The sequence below is a fragment of the Lissotriton vulgaris genome, chromosome 11, assembly GCF_964263255.1.
Source record: "Lissotriton vulgaris chromosome 11, aLisVul1.2, whole genome shotgun sequence".
NCBI lineage: Eukaryota > Metazoa > Chordata > Amphibia > Caudata > Salamandridae > Lissotriton > Lissotriton vulgaris.
This window is the reverse complement of record NC_141699.1, coordinates 177,683,353-177,696,121: the sequence shown is the minus strand read 5'-3', so window position 1 is coordinate 177,696,121 and position 12,769 is coordinate 177,683,353.

Here is a 12,769-nt window from a genome sequence, read left to right as displayed (position 1 = left end):
GGTCCCCCTTCTGAGGTCCCCTGACGACAATATGTGCGCCTCCCCCGAGGCCGTGGTTTAGGCCTTTGCCAATTTCTATGTGGCACTATCTGAGGAGCGCAAGGTAATCGCTGAGTCCCTTATAGATTACTTTTTCATGGATATTCCTCCTCGTCGCATCTCTGATGAGCAACGCGACGCCCTGGACAAACCCATCTCCCTTGATGAACTGCGAACAGCTTTATCCAATACCCGCCCGGGCCGTGCACCGGGCCCGAACGGGTTCCCGTGTGACTTCCTGCCCCCACATATGGGGACCCTCAGACCTCATCTGCTCAAGTTGCTTCACGAGGCCTCAGAGCAGTGCATTCTGCCTCCAGATTGGCGACATGCCGAAATTGTAGTCTTCCTCAAGCCTGGCAGCACTTCTGAAGATCTGGGTTCGTATTGCCCCATCTCCTTGCTCATTTTTGAGCATAAACTTTTGGGGAAGGTCCTGGTCGACCGCCTCCGCACTTGTATTCAGGATCTGGTACATCCGGATCAGTCTGGTTTCATGCCTAAATGCTCCACGAGACACAACATCAGACGAGCCCACAACGCCGTGGTGGAGGCTCATCGTCTGGGTCGCTCCGCTGCTGTCTTGTTGGCGTACATAGACAAGGCATTTGACTCGCTGAGTTGGACCTAACTTTTTAAGCTCTTAGAAGCTGTCAACCTGGGACCACGCTTCAGGGCCTATGTGAAACTTTTATATATGGATCTCACCGCTTTGGTTTGTGCGGCTGATGCTGCTTGGCTCCCTTTCCTATTCGCAGGGGCACAAGACAGGGGTGCCCCCTTTCCCCTCTCTTATTAGCCTTAGCGACCAAGCCATTAGCTGCATTGGTGCGCCTGGACTGTGACCTTCGTGTGCTGGACTGATCGCCAGAGTACTCGGACAGGATTGCGCTATACGCTGACGACGCCCTGTCCTTCATATTAGACCCTTGGGCCTCCGGGCCCCGTGTGCTCCAAATCCTGCGGATTTTCGGGGAGACTCCCGGGCTTTGCGCTAACCCGTCCGAATCTATCCTGTCCCAATTTACGGCGAGCAGAGGAGTCAGACTTGGGCCCTCGCAACTGATCGTTGCAGACGCGGGCTTCAAGTACCTTGGGGTATACATCATGCAGTGTCCTAATGATGCTTGGACGCATAATATAGCTCCACTGCTCCCCGCCGTCTGAGACAAAATGACAATTTGCTCCCACTTACCCCTTTCGCTATACAGCAGGTCCGCCATTTTCAAAATGGTGTCTCTGCCACGTTTGCTCTATCGGCTCCAGAACTATCCGTATCCTATCCACCCGTCATGGTTTCTCCAAATAAATGCACTCCTGAATAGGTTCCTCTAGCAGAGCGGTGTGGTCCGGGTGGCGCTTGCAACGTGCATCCAGTCCACGTACTGTGGTGGTATTGCGGCGGCGGCCGACGTCCTGGCGTACTGCTGGGATTCGCACCTCCTGGTGATCCATGAATGGTGGTATGGTTCTCAGGCAGATCTGGCCTATGCTGTGGAAAGGCTCTTTATGGCGGATACTCCGCTGCTCCATCCCCTGTACAGTTGCTCGCCCTTGGAGGAGTTTCCCCGGCCTGCCGGACAGTTATTCAGATATGGAGGCTGTGGTTCGGTCTATGGGTTGGTGGGGTACATTGACCGGCGCCACTCCCCTCTGGCAATGATCACACCTCCGGCCTGTCTCAGCATTAGTGGTGTTTCGTAGGAGGGACGATATTGGGATATCCACACTCAGAGACAATATGCAGGGGTCCATGCTTAAATCCTTCCAGAGGCTGCAGGCGGATTTCGACCTTCACAAATTACAGTTTCATCGGTACCTGCAGCTCCGTCACGCACTGACCCCCCTGATATGGCATCACAAGTCCATACCTGAGTCCCACCCGTTGGAAGGCCGGTTGTTGATGGGAGATCTAGGGGCCCACAAAATCCGGCAAACTTATCAAACCCTCACTACACACTCAAAGATCACTATACATTGGACCCGGGCGGCGTGGGAGGCGGACTTGCCCGCCCTGTCGGGCGACGATTGGGCCGAGGCGCTGGCTAGCCCCAGGTACTCGCCGTTTCCACCAGATACAGGCTGATCCAATTTAAATATCTCCATACAATATATTACACACGCCTTCGCCTCTGGAAGATGGTGGCTATTCAGTCCCTCACATGTCTCCGCTGTGGCACATACGAGGGGTCATTCCTTCATATAGTGTGGAGCTGCGGAGCATTGCAGCTCTTCTGGTCGGGCGTCTTGTCTCGCTTGGGGCGGGACCTGGAATGGGACATTCTAGCAGACCCCAGACGGATGCTCTTACACAGCACAGAAGACATTGGGGGAACAGATATAAAAGACACCTTCTGTTCTTGGGCCTCACATTGGCTAAGCGAGACATTGCACAGCATTGGAAGGCTACATCCATGCCCTGCATAGCTAATTGGAAAGCGGACATGGATCAGTGAATGTCAGTGGAAATTGCGGTGTTTCAGGCAAGGGGCTGTCCGCAGAGGCATGGGAAGATCAGGGCTAGGTGGGCCAAGTACAGCGGTATCGACTTTTCCTTAATAGCACATCCAGTCAACCGAGACTCTATTGAACGACTAGTGGTGAATGACTTGCCAGTTTAATGTTAGTGCTACACAGACGTAGACGGAAACACATTCCACATGTCTATATAATGTTTTTTATGGTATGTATGGTGCGCGTTCGGGGGGGGGGTTCTCTGGTCTGATGTTCCGCAGACCTCAGGGGTGGGTAATTTTCAGTACCTAGAGTTTCTACAATATGCCTTTCAAATGTATGTTGCTTGCTGGGCTTGGCCCATTTGGTACTATGGAAAATCAATAAAATCTGTTGTTAAAATGTTTTTATGAAACACTTTAACTCATACTAAACTTTCAGTATTGACTGAAAAATAGATTTGTGATTGTGATTATAATGTATGTGATGCAGAGCTCCTGATCTTCTCTATAACAATGGCAAAGATCCATCGCTTCAGAAGTGAGCGGCAGGGGTTAGCCCTGATGCTGGTAAATGGGACTTTTAATCCCTGTTTCAGGTAAAGCATGTACATGTTAAGGATATTGCAAGTCACCTCGGAGTTCCATAACCTTATTAAGGAACTCAGCATTTGGCCTTGTTTCTCCATATGGTGATGGAACACCTCAGTGACTTGCAATATCCTTATAATGTATAGCAGAGGGGTACTTTATCCCTTTTATAATAATATTGTAGGCAAGCTACAGGTAACCAATGATGAAAAGAGTACAAAAGGTTCTGATTATTTATAAGTGCTGATGACCTTTATATAGATTCCAAACAAACTGAATTTTTTTTATCCACAATTTAGATATTAATCAAAGTAAAGAATTGAGAACGTAAGGCTCCAAACTTTCAGGAAGGGAACCAAGCTGCACAGATACTGAAGTACTTGGGCAATCGTCTTACTAACACAGCAAAAAAACTGTAAAGTGTTAGTAAGACAGCAACTGTGCGGCTTGGTTTACTCCCTAACGGTTTGGGTGCTTACGTCCTTCATTGCTTACTTTGATCAATATCTTTTTTATTTTATTATAATTGATAGAAGGCTGACTGCATTTAGGTGGATTCTGATTTGGTTTGAATATAATCTTAAACATAATGCTGTAATAAAATGTATATTTTCCTTGTTCTTCTTGCCCTCTGTTCCTGTTTTGGTTTGTGAGTTACTTTATAAACCCTCCTAAGAACATAGTACTACTAAGAAGTTGTGCCCTGCCCAAAAATTGTTAAGATTTTTTTCATTGAATTCAGCCCAAAGGACACTTTGCTTTTTTCTGTGTTGTGAATTCCCCCAACCCCTTTAGTAAGGTGAAGCCCCTACTTAAGTTAGTCATAGGTACTGTCAAGGTAGCCCCTTAAACTGTGGCCAATCATTAGCGACAGGTGGTGACAGGGTAGCTGTCACACTAGTTCTTTTCAACTATGCTCAGTAAAAGGGGGAGGCAGGTAGCAGAGGTCACTGCTCCTCGTATGTATATCTGTCACCGCACCACACCCTTATTTGGCAGGTTTTTCACCCTCTCTCTATTCAGTGATATTCACCATCTAAAAGCAACGTGCCTCCATAGACTTCTTCTATGCGGTCATCCTTTTTAGGTCTCGTAGAGAGACCTATTGCGGTGAAACCAGAAAGTTTCACCGAGTGCGGATTTTCAACAGTTCACGTGAAATCACGTGACCACAAGCACGCGCATTTCCCCACATCAAAGCCTCAGCCTCCCTCCCTTGCCATTTGCTTCCTAACCAGCCTGCCTCGCATAATTGCATCAGACCCGACACTTCAAAGGAATGCGCCCCTCGCAATGCCGAGAGCCACTTTCACGGCCGCCAGGCCGTGCATTTCTCTCCCCCCCCTACCCACAGCAGGCCGTGCATTTCTCTTCCCCCCTCCCCACAGCAATGCCAAGAGCTTGTTCTCCCCGCACACAGCCTTACTCGGATTTCTCCTCCCCCTCCCCAGCCAGCTTCCCCCAGGCCGTGTTCCCTCCCACCTTTCCTCCTCTCTGTCCCTCTCTATCCGTACATCCTTTAACTTTGTCCACCTCCTCCTTTATCTCAGCTCCCGCCTTTCTCGCTGATCTCCTTGTACTTTCTCACATGCCATCCCCTGTCTCACGTTTCTCACCGGCTCTGTCCCTTTTCACCTCTCTTTCACCTATCTCCCACCATTGTTACTGCTTTGTCTGTCCCACCTGGTTGTCTCAATATCGCATACCTATATCTCACCTTTCCTCAGTTGGTTTTTCTACCCTTTCTCTGTCCGCATAATTATGGATTTGCCGCATTTTCAGGATAATCCACCACCTGCTGCACAGTTTTCAACATAGTTAAAGATCGTGCAGGCAGTTCTGATGAGATTCCTATGAAAAGTTATAGTACGTCAGCATATGTCTCAAAGTCGAGAATCAAAGGCGAAAATTCTCCAAGTTATTAATAAATCATGGGTGCCTCTTAAAACTTGTTCTGCTTCCTCGTGGCTGCTTGCAGGAATTTTATTGATGTTCATCAAACCATCCCTCCCACAGGCTTCCCCAGCGTGCGCTCGGCCGGCCTCCCTTCTCCTCCCCCCTAATCACCACCCCTTGCATCTGCTTCTCCTGCCCACCCCCGTTGCGCTCTCCCCAGGCCCCCTTGCCTACATAACATTTGGTCTTGTGCTGGAGTATCTGTCATCTCTTGCGGTATTCTTTAATTTCTTCTCCTCCTTTATCTCAACTCCCGTCTTTCTCGCTGATCTCCTTGTACTTTCTCACATGCCATCCCCTGTCTCACATTTCTCACCGCTTCTGTCCCTTTTCACATGCTTTGCCCTGCTACTCCATAACCTGGTTTTCGACCCTGCTATGCCGAGTCTTGTGGTTCAGTGGACGAATGTAACCACTGTAGCGGCCTGTGTTCACCTCATGGTCACAGGTTCAAATATTGGTGAGTCCACTCAGCCTTTCATCCTTCTGAGGTCGATAAAATAAGTACCACTGAGTTGGTTAACAATAAACATCTGAAATTCAGCGTGAAGATACCCTTCTGAGTGAACGTGTACTTTAGGAATGCACATGCTATGTATGTATGTTCCAGTACTACAATACCCCTAAAGCTCTACCAATGTAAATCAGCCCTTAATGTCTGTATCGCCAATTATTCAAGTACTGTGGACCACTTCCAGTTCTGCCCAGGGTTTTCCAGGATGGTCTTCAGGCAACAATCCACGAATTGAGTATCACACCCCACCCGTAGCTGGGTCACTACACCTCCACCCTCACTTACAAAAAAAAAACAGTGCTGTTTCACATCCGCGTCCCAAACAGCGCAGCCAATACACCCAGTCCCTAACCGCAACAGACCTTTTTATAGTTAAAAACTGGGACAACGCAGAGTCCTGTCAAAGCGCTGGCTCCACAGCGGTCACTCTTCAGGAACTCGAACTCTGCCGGGGCACCTCACTCCTGATCTACACACGGCTCTGACGAGGAACCTCCTTCCTGAGACACATAGAACAAACACGGGACCGATGCTGTACCCCACCCACGCTGCCATGCAAGAGTCAAAAGGCGCAGCAGACACCCAGGACCAACGCTCACATAAATGTCTCCGATGTACTTTAATCCTGAGGAACATTAGGCAAAGCTCCGCTGACGCACCACACTCACATCGGCACTCAGTTCAATTCATTTAGTCTTTATTTCGAATAAAATTCATAAAAGACAGCAGACATAAAAACATTTTCAACAATTTCAACATTTTACAATGGAACCCCAGAACTATAAGGGAATTTACCTTCAGACAATATACAGACATTATTTAAAAATTAAGTTAATTTAAAAGGGGTTACGATTTCTTTGCGCGAATCAGCCACATCCACCCCAAAAATTTGGCAACACAAATCACAGATTTTTCAATACGTAAGTCGCGTAATTTCAACAGGGCTTCACGATTCCCCCCACAATTTAAGTTTTTACAAATAGGTTTCAACCATTTTAGTCGAGGCAATCGATATGCTGGGCATGCAAAAAACAGATGGCCGATACTTTCAACCTGGTCAGGACAAAAAGGGCATTTATTGCTTGTATTCTTCGCCCACTTTGCAGTAAAGGAGTTGATCGGCAAAGTACCCACCCGAAACTGATGATACAGCTTGCGGTCGAGGGTTTTGCATATCAAGTCCCAATAGGGCTCAAGGGACGGTGTTATCTTGTGTGTTAAGAACAGTCCCGTTAGGCTATTTTCTGATGAAAGAGAGACCAGTGCAGATTTCTTTGCAGCCCAAAATTGCTCTTTAAATTCCACTTTAGATGGGAACCTAGAACATTCAGGATGTAGCCATAATTCGGGGAGGCCCATGGAATACAATATTTGTTTAACCTCCCGCAGCCATGGGATTTTGTGAGCACCCCACAATGATCTAACCTCGCCCAATTCATGAGCGAAAAGACTAAGCTCTTGGGTCGTCCAGAGGCGACGCCAGAGAGCTGCGAGACGATACTGTGCCATCTCATTCAGCGGTCTACAGCCTAAGTCTAAAAGCAATGGTTTTATGGGTGACGATTGTGGAAGCCCCACTAAGTTCCGCAAAAACCTGTTCTGTGCTGTGGTTAGTGCTGACAAGCCTTTATAACCCCATATGTCCGCTCCATACAGGGTAGCTGCATTGACCTTGGCCTCATAGATTTTTAACGCTGGTGTAATGCGTTTGGTCAAGGTTTTTTTCTGTTCCTTCAGCAAGCATCCTGTAAGGCGAACAAATTTAAGAATTAAAACCTCCAACTGGGGGTTCCAAGTAAGTTGGTGGTCAAGGGTCATGCCCAAATATGTCATGACTTTGACCTTTTCGATTGGGACACCGTCTAATAAAAACAAGCTTTTGATTGGTTTATTTTTGTTAAAAATCATAAATTTAGTTTTATCAGCATTAATCTGAAGGTCATTTTTTGTGCAAAATTCAGCAAATCTGTTTAGAGCTGCTTGTAAGCCGCTCCGAGTCTTGGAAAGGAGCAGGGTGTCGTCGGCGAATATTAACATGGGATATTTTGATCCCCCAGTGTGGGAGCATCAGTTTGTGTTTCGCTAAAGAATGCAACCACCCGGTTGATAAACAGGAGAAACAGGGTAGGGGCCAGCACGCAACCCTGCCGCACCCCACGTTCGACAGGGAAGCTAGCGGTCACCTGACCCTGTTTCCCCCATCTTACTCGGGCAAAGTTATCCTCATGTAGGCGCCTGACCAGCTCTAATAGTTCAGGTGGAAGGCCCATGAGTCTAAGGGCTTCCCATAGTTTTGCCCTGGGAACCAGGTCGAATGCCGACCTGAGATCAACAAAGGTGGCGTAGATGACACCACCGCCCAGGAAAACCACCTTCCAATACAGCATGGTAAGACGAAACACCTGATCTAGGGTGCTGGTGCCTGATCTAAACCCTGCCTGCATGGGGGAGAGTATATTATTCTGCTCAATCCACCCCTGTATTCTAGCCAGGGCCATTCTTGATACCACTTTTTGTATAGTATCGATCAGGCTAATGGGGCGATAGTTTTTCGGTGAAGATCGATCCCCTTTCTTATAAACTGGAAGTATCTCAGCCCCTTTCCAGGATTGTGGTACCCTTGCCCCTGCTGCAATAGAATTTGCTAAAGTTGTTATATAAGGGACCCACAGATCTAAATTCAATTTAAAAAGGTCAGCTGGTACAGCATCTATACCTGGGGCTTTCCCAGACTGAATAGAACCCAAGGCATGTTCGGTGTCTGAGGTACAAAAGGTAAGCCTATCCCCATAAGATACTGATGTAATCCCCGCTAAGGGCTCACTTGCCAGCTGGACGATATTAGGATCTTTAAATTGAGCGGAGAAAAATTCCACCCAATCTGCAGCGGAAACATGATTTTCAGGGGTAAGAGAATCCGAGTCCCTGTCCCATCTGACTAACTCCCAAAATTTAGTTTGGTTGGACGACTCACAGGCTTTAAGAAGATCAAGCCAGTACGAATCATCCCATTCCCTTTTAGCTTCCCAAATAATGCGTTTGTAAGCCCGTCTCGCTTTCCTGATGTCTGGAGTGTTTCTAGATTTAACAGCAGCAATTAGAGTGCTGTGGGCTTCTCTGCAATTTTTATTATACCAACCTTTGAATTGTTTCACTTTCTGTTTTCTACATGGCCTAGTGAGAAGTTCCCTAATAGCCGCAAAGCATGCCTCATGGAGATCAACAATAATGGGCTTTACTCTACAATTAGGAGATAATGCAGTCATCCTATCTCTAGTGTCTAGGACCAGTTCTTCTATTTGACAGACAAGCTCTTGATCAGCTATGACCCTTGACCATTTGACCCGTCTTTGTTGTCACACAGGACTAGGTCTGATGTAATACAAGCTGTTTCCGTCTGGGGGAGCCCTAGACCAGGGACCCTGAGTCCAAGTGAGAGTGGGTTATGATCGCTCTCCGGCCTGGTCTCTATTGACATATCAATTACATTAGACCAGGATTCTATGTTGACCAATATGTAGTCGATGCGACTCGCACTAGACCCATTGTCAAAGGTTGGTTTCCCCGCCTTGTCAGACAAGCTACGACCATTCACTGCCCGGAACCCCAATTCCAGGCAGAGCCCAAGCCAGTGGAGGGCAGCCTCCATACCCCTGACACCCTTAGTTATTGCTAGCGAGGGGATATTCCAAACAATATCTTCATCCATCCCTACATCCTCAGCAAGACTCAGGATGGGTTCAAATGAGCAGTTCAGATCACCAGCCACTAAAATAAGCTGGTCACTTTTATACTCATTTAGGAGATCTTCCAAGTCATTAAGGATAGGTTGCTTCCTACCACCCTGACAACCTCGGGCATAGATATTAATTAGAACAATATCCTTACAGTTCTCCTTACTTAGGTATACACAAAGGAGATCAGCATTCTTCACCAGGATTTCCCTGACACTGAAACCTAATGAGTTTTTTATCCATATGGTAAGACCACCCGAAGCCCTACCCCTGGGGCCCTGTGTTGCTGGTTTATAAAAATTTAGGAAGCCTACTCTAAACAGGGGATCAACTGACCATGTTTCCTGGAAAACGATGATGTCATGTGTAGTAATATAATCTACCCAATCGTCGTTGTCCAGGCGACCCCTTAAACCTGCTATATTCCATGAGGCCACCTTAATTTCATTATCTGGGTTACTAGGGCTGGAGGTCTCAAGTTGTCCCAGAACTCCTAACTCAGCCGGGATTGAATTATAAACATTGTCCAGTGTTATTTGTGGGCCTGATGGTGACATAGAACATGCCATACTGGGTACTGACAGGGTGGACGGAGTAGGATCTACTGGTTGTTTTGAAGCATCCACCCCCCCGAGTCAGTCGACCTCATCCAAACAGCCAAACATATTTGAAGTAGGAACCCCTTGCCACCAGGTATTCTGGTTATGCCCACCATTCCCACGTCCTCTGTGCCTGGGCTTTTGGATTGTCGTCCAAGACCCTTCCATTCCAAGCTGTCGTCGAGGAGGATAGAAAAAAGTGAGGGGTCTAACAACGACTGAGTGGTCTTCTTCGCAAGGGGCCCATGAACAAAGATGTTGTGCTGTATGGGGGTCAGCAAATGACACCACTATACAGTCACCAGTGATGGTTTTGTGAGTGGGTCCAACCCATGGTACTCTTCGCACCATTAGTACCCGACTTCTTTGGTGGTTAGGGAACTGTCTATTCGTGTTAAGCCAATGAATGACCTTATTTTTAAGAGACCAATGATTCTCTTTAGTTTGTGGGTCAAGAGTAGGTACACCAGCTAATACAATGACATATGGACTAGCCTCCGGTGGTAAGTCAATATACCCACCACGAAAATTTGGTCGGCTAGATTCAAAAGATGGCAAGTTCTTGTTTGTCGATTGATTAGGCTGTTGTACAACAGCTTGTGGCCTGGGTTTAGAACGTGCTACATTCTGTTGTGGACAAGTTTGAGGCCTAGTATTGGATGGTGCTGCATTCTTTACGGGGCAAGCTTGTTGCCTGGGTTTGGATGGTACTAAATCCTGGGACGGGAGACAAACGCTAAGATTTGAAATAGTAGTAGCATTGTCCCCAACTTTCGTGCGGGGTTTTGGTACAGGTTTAGGTCTTCGAGGTAGAGGGGCCGGGGGTTCTGACTCTTGTGCCTGGGAGGTGGAACCCTCACCCTGGGAAAACCTAGCTTCCATTTGCTTAAGACTAAGGCTAGCCAGCGTGACTATAGTCCTGTCCATTTCTAACAGATGGTTTTCCATTCTGGAAAGTCTAAGTTCCAGGGGGGTAAGTAACTTTTTAAGTGTGTCCCAGACAGTTTTTAGAAATTCCTCATCCCCCCTCCTATCCCCCTCTACCACACTCAATCCACCCTCTATTGACCCTTCCTTGCTCTTGTCGGGGAGAATTACCACCGGGGGATCAAGCACAACACAGCTTGAGGCATGGATGGTGTCGCTGCCTAATAAAGCTGTGTTGGCTTTATCTTTTTCTTCCCCGACCCCAAATGTGCCCAGTGGCCGTCTACTATTGAAAAACTGAGATCTCGCAATTTTAGCCTTTTTGCGAGCAAAAGTAGACCTAGCAAGGCTTTTCTTCTGCTGTAGGGCAACCTTTTTAGCATTAGCTGCAATCTTGGGCATGACAATTTTTACTGGGGAGCTTATACCAACCACAAGAGTAGGTGGTGCAACCTCCTCCAAAGGTGTTAATATAGATTCCTTAACTTGCTCGGGTGGGGATGTGGTTGGGGGTGGTGTATATCAACCATTGTAAGCAAGGAACGAGGGCCAGATGTACGCTCTGGGGTTAGCGCTAGAGCAAGGTTACCTAAAGATGATTTCTTGGAAGAAGCCATATTAAGAGAAAGTTTACGCGCAGCATCTAGTTCTAGGGAAACCCTATGTTGCATTTTATTGATTTCAGCATCAATGGCCAGATTGGTCTTTGTGAGGAAATCGTCCAGGGTCCCACTAGGTTTGTTAAGGCCCTTGGCAGTTTTACTGCGACTACCCCGTGTGCACATGATGGAAAACAACGAAGAACAGTGACACAAGTAGAAATTAACGCAATTGATAAAAAGTTCAGCCAAGGGAAATGGCCCAGCCCAGACCTCTTAGACCTCGAACGGCCTCAAACGGCCCGCTCTTTGCCCGGTCTTCGCCCCGGTCGCTCCCGCGCGCTACCGCGCAGCGGTTGCTCCGCCCAATAATATAGGGCCTAGACCGAGCAGTGGGCGAGGCCGGCAGGGAGAGCGGCCACAGGTGTATAACGCAGGGACTCCTGGGCAATGGAGTCCCTGCTAGGCTGCTCGCAGCCCTGCCGATACACGAGGGTGCCCCAAGAAGCACAACACCCCTCCCAGCGCCTCGCAGGGTCCTCAGGCGCAGCGGGATCCGCGCAGCGGGTCCGGCAAGCTGTTGGGTGATTCCTCAATGATCCTCCGGTGTCAGGCAGCAAGAGAGCTTCCCAGCAGTGCTCTGTTCAATCCGATAGCAAAGTGTCCCGCTGGATGGTGAAAGCGAAGCACTTTTCAAACAACAGTCAGGGGGCGTGGCCGGCAGGGAGAGCGGCCACAGGTGTACAACGCAGGGACTCCTGGGCAATGGAGTCCCTGCTAGGCTGCTCTCAGCCCTGCCGATACACGAGGGTGCCCCAAGAAGCACAACACCCCTCCCAGCGCCTCGCAGGGTCCTCAGGCGCAGCGGGACCCGAGCAGCGGGTCCGGCAAGCTGTTGGGTGATTCCTCAATGATCCTCCGGTGTCAGGCAGCAAGAGAGCTTCCCAGCAGTGCTCTGTTCAATCCGATAGCAAAGTGTCCCGCTGGATGGTGAAAGCGAAGCACTTTTCAAACAACAGTCAGGGGGCGTGGCCGGCAGGGAGAGCGGCCACAGGTGTACAACGCAGGGACTCCTGGGCAATGGAGTCCCTGCTAGGCTGCTCGCAGCCCTGCCGATACACGAGGGTGCCCCAAGAAGCACAACACCCCTCCCAGCGCCTCGCACGGCACTCAGTACACACAACGTGCTGCTATTGTGCACAACGTGCATTTATAAAGCACATATACATTGGAGCTGAATTACAGATGTTTATTGTTGTCAATGGCACTTATTTCATCGCCCTCGGAACAATGAAAGGCTGAGTGGCACCACCATGACTTGAACCTGCGATCACGAGGGCGAGCACAGATTACTGGC